Below are 4,613 nucleotides of genomic sequence, written 5' to 3' on the forward strand. Positions count from 1 at the left end.
GGGCCGCCGCTGGCCCCGCCCACCGCAAAGCCCCGCCAATCAGCGCAGCACACCCGCGCGGCTCCTCCAATCAGCGCCTCCTCATCCAGCCGCGACACGCCCCCGCCGGTAGCGGACGCCGGTCCCTCACCGACACCGAGGTGCGGCCGCCTAGCGGGCGGACGGATAGCGCGCATGGCGGCGCCGGTGCCCGGTAACGGGGCGTGCTGAGGGCGCGTTCAGCGCGTGCCGTCCCGCCTCCTGCTGCAATTCCATGGGAAAAACAGACATCCCTTCACTTGGGAAAGTCTGGCCGCGGGAGAGAAGAGAGGAAAAAAAAAAAAAAAGGAGGAAACCATCTCTGCCCCGTGTGAGGATCGAACTCACGACCTTCAGATTATGAGACTGACGCGCTACCTACTGCGCTAACGAGGCTCCTCGATACACTCCCCGGCACGCAGGGATCTTGTTCCTGCGCCTCCGCCTCCCCGGCCCTTCCGTCTTTACCGCCATTCCTGTGGTGCTGCCTGAGAAATCTATTTCCTTACAAAAATCTCCTTTTCTGCACCTCTTTTGAGTGTTTCGTTGTTTTTTGCTCCCCATTCCTTCTTTTCCCTGCTTTTCTGCCAGCCAGACCTCAGATTTTTTGCAAATGGCTCCTCCTTCCTACGGTGTTCCACAAGAAACATCTTGGGTTTTGTCTTTTTTTTATATTATTTTTCCGTTTGTTTTTTTTTTTTTTTAATGGCTCCTTTTTATTCCATTTTTTATTCCATGTTGTTCTGCAAAACAGCTGCAGAGTCCTTTGGGTTTTCTAAGCATCCTCATGCTGCTGGCCAGGAATAGACTGTGAGGGCTGCACTGGCAACAGGCTCACGAGGAAATCAAGTTGCTTCCACATAATTAACAAAAATTAGAGCCAGCCTCGTTTGCTGTGGAGAGACACTGCTCAGCTGGGATTTCTGCAGTGGATTGAGCTCCCTGCTCTCAGAGAGTGCTCAGCACAAGAGTGTCCCCAGTGATGCTGGCTGAAGCGCTGCCCTGAATCCTAATGGAGGGGCCTCACCCTCAGCGAGGGTCCCACGGATGCAGTCACCATGACAATCCAGCAACAAATCCCCAAATTGGCAGAAGACGGGAAAACAGGGATTTAATTGATGCAGAAAGTCTGAGAGCATCGCCCACAAGAAATCTCTGCACAGAGGCTGCTCTGCAGAGCAAGGAGCTGGCAGAGGATGAAGGAGGAGCAGACCTTTGTACACCGTAGAATCCCACAATGGTTTGGGGGAAAGGACTTTAAAATCATCCCATTCCACCCCCCGCCATGGCAGGGGCACTTTCCACAGTCCCAGGCTGCTCCAAGCCCTGTCCAAACTGGCTTTGGGCATTTCCAGGGATCCAGGAGCAGCCACAGCTGCTCTGGGCAACCTGTACCAGGGCTTCAGCACCCTCACAGGGAGGAATTCCTGCCCAAAATCTCATCCATCCCTGCCCTCTGGCAGTGGGAGCCATTCCCTGTGTCTGTCCCTCCATCCCTTGTCCCCAGTCCCTCTCCAGCTCTCCTGGAGCCCCTTCAGGCCCTGGAAGGGCTCTGAGCTCTCCCTGGAGCTTCTCCTCTCCAGGTGAGCACCCCCAGCTCTCCCAGCCTGGCTCCAGAGCAGTTTTCCCAGCTTTTGGAGCATTCCTGGCTCCTCTGGACTCTCTCCATCAGCTCCACATCCTCCTGACATTGAGGGCTCCAGGGCTGGACACAGAGCTCCAGTGGGATTTCATGAGAGCAGAGAAGAGGGGAGAACCACCCTCTTTGTCCTACTGCTCACAGTCCTTCTCAGCAGACCAGACGAGATGCTTGAGCTGCCCACAGATTTTGCCAAGGGTCTGATGGGCAGCTGCTGTTGTCGGGGTCAGGAAACCCTGATTGCCAAGGGTCTGGCTGGCTGTGGGTATGGGATGGTGACATGACGAGTCCAGGCTGCCTGGCTCGTGGTACAAACAACACTGCTCCAGCTCTGGGATGAGTAAATGCTCGGCTTCTCCCAGGCTGAGCATTCCACCCCTGACTCTGCCCACGGGCAGGATGAGGTGTCATTTTTAGTGCTGTGCTAATCCTTTGGGGCCTCAGTGATGGACAAATGGAGTGCCCACAGTTCTGCTTACATTACAAAAAGCTGCTCCAAGCATGTAAACCAAGGCACATGGGCAGTGAGTCATGTAAACCAAACACCAAACCTTTGGAAATACGGCTGGAGCTGTTTTCCACCTGTAGGGAATCACGTGGCTTTTCCCACCTTACTTTATGCTCAGCTGGTACTTAAAGGTTCTGACACAGCTTTTGAAGGCCTTGTCATGTCTGTTTGTTTAGGAAGTGATGGATTCATGGAGGGGACAGGGGAAAGTACTGATGGCAAGGATTTTCGTGTGAATGAAACAAAAGATGTCCTGGGTGACAATGCCTGGAGCAGAACCACGGCAGTCTACAGCACACACACGCTTTCCCCTCTTTTGCTTTTATATTTTTATCTGAACTTTATTCTTTCTCCTTTCCCACTGAATGCTCCTGCTGCCTAATCACCCTACAACCTTCTTTCCCTATAACCTGGCACCACAATCTTGGCTCCGTGGGTGCTGAGCCACATTTCTCATCCATCAGAATTCACTTGGCCCACTGACGCCCTTCCCAGGCCAAGCCAGCAGAAGGCAGGAGTGGAAGGGGCTGTGATGAGCATCCCATCACAGATCCATGCCAATTCCCACAGAGCTCCATTGCCCCGTGCTGATTTCCTGCAGATGAGGAAGGGCAAAGGGAAAAGGCAGAGCCCACCTCCATCCCACACTGATGTCAGCCAGAGCCCAGCAAAGCCTGAGGCAAAGCTCCCTGTACTCTGTGTGACCATGTTTCCCCTTCTAACGGGACAGAGCGAGGGAATGCCAGCCCTTCATCACTTCAGAGAGGACAAACAATTGCTGTCTCCAATTTCCAGTGCTGTTCTTGTGGAGCAACACACAATAGTTTTGGAGCTTGAGCACATCCAAGGTCCGTGAGGCCCAGAAGGTGGAGAGCTGGTGTGCAACAGGGAGGTTACAACTGAATATCACCTTCAGCTTCAGTCATCAAAGTCTAAAATTGCTGCTTTCTCCCCTATCTTACCAAATTCATTATCTGAATCAACCAGCTTTGTTTGTGACAGTAGAGGAAACAGGAAAAGTGCATTATCATCATCTCCCATGCTCTGTGGCACTGTCTGAGCACCTTCCTTGGAAAACATTCCCAGAGAAATGGCCTGGAGCCTTCCAGCGCTGCTGTCTGAGGCAGGCAGCTCGCAGCCCTTACCACAGGGCTCTTGAAAAAGGATGTAACGAAAGGGGAAATGTTATTGTTTCATTTCCCCCCAGCAATTAAGGAGCTGATGCAGCTCTCGCTGTAGTCAATTAGCCTTCACGCTCACTAAAGGGCTTTGGATGGGTCCCAAAGTTAGTGTCCTCATTTTCTGTAATCCTGGAAGTGTTTATGCCTTCCCAAGCTCTGAGCAGGGGTGAGCCAGCTGATGGCACATCCAGCCAATTATAACCAGAACAGTGAGGAAAGAATGATTTATTTTCCATTTGGCAAGAGGGACAGAAAAGTATGGCAAGGCAGGCTGAGACAGATGAACAAACCCTGTCTGCAAGCCTTGCTTGCCACAGAGAGTATTTGCAGCATGTTTTTTTGGCATGGGACTACACTGAGATTTCTGCTTTGTAATAAAAAACAAAGACTGCTCCTGCCTCCTAAAAAACTGTTCCCATCCTTGGAGGGAGGACACATCAAAGAGAGAATATCCCAATAGAAATGCTGAAGAGTTTTGCTTTGGTTTTTGTAATTTGTATATTTTAAGCTGGAAAACAGCTCCTCTTGTCCTGGGTCTGTGATTTCCCACTTCCTTGATTTGTGGACATTGATCTCACCCGATTTGCAGGATAAACAGCTCTGGACAGGCTGAGCTCTTCAGGGAAAACCCAGAGCACTGCAGAAAAGCTGCTGATGGCTCAGGAAGTGGTCACATCCTTCTGCTTTAGAGCAGAGCTCCGTGCCCTCTCTTTAACTGGCTCCCCACTGCCAGAGGGCAGGGATAGATGGGATATTGGGAAGGAATTCTTCCTGGGAGGGTGGTGAGGCCCTGGCACAGGTTCCCAGAGAAGCTGTGGCTGCCTCATGCCTGGAAGTGCCCCCTGAACAGAGCTTGGAGCCACCTGGGACAGTGGAAGGTGTCCCTGCCACAGCAGTGGGGTGGCACTGGATGAGCTTTAATTGTTCCTTCCAAGCCAAACCTTTAAGATCACTTCCAGACTTCCACCCCCAAACATTCCATGAGTCTATGACTTATGGAAGAGGGTATGATCTCTCTTCAATGTCTGTCCTTGCTTCCATGAGGAATCAGTGGATCTAAAGGCTGTGAGTGCCTGGAGTCACCCAAGACATCACAGCACTTCTACCACAAGCAGTCCTTGTCCCTCCAGCTTTGGCCCCAGTCCAGCCTGAACAATTTAGTCCTGTTCAACACCTGGAACAGCTCAGCTGGCAGAAGGATTCTCCAGCTCTGGAGGGGTCAGATGCTGGGGGTGCTATTCCTGGCTGCTGATCCATGGTTGTGCAA

The 4,613-nt window shown here is 52.1% G+C and overlaps 1 non-coding gene across 1 annotated transcript; it reads right to left on the reverse strand.

The window, feature by feature from the left end:
* Positions 1-341: 341 nt before the first annotated feature.
* TRNAM-CAU (transfer RNA methionine (anticodon CAU)) lies at positions 342-414 on the reverse strand. Its single transcript has one exon. It is a non-coding gene; the product is annotated as a tRNA-Met (tRNA).
* Positions 415-4,613: the final 4,199 nt, after the last annotated feature.

This window comes from Taeniopygia guttata, chromosome 11 (assembly GCF_048771995.1).
Source record: "Taeniopygia guttata chromosome 11, bTaeGut7.mat, whole genome shotgun sequence".
NCBI lineage: Eukaryota > Metazoa > Chordata > Aves > Passeriformes > Estrildidae > Taeniopygia > Taeniopygia guttata.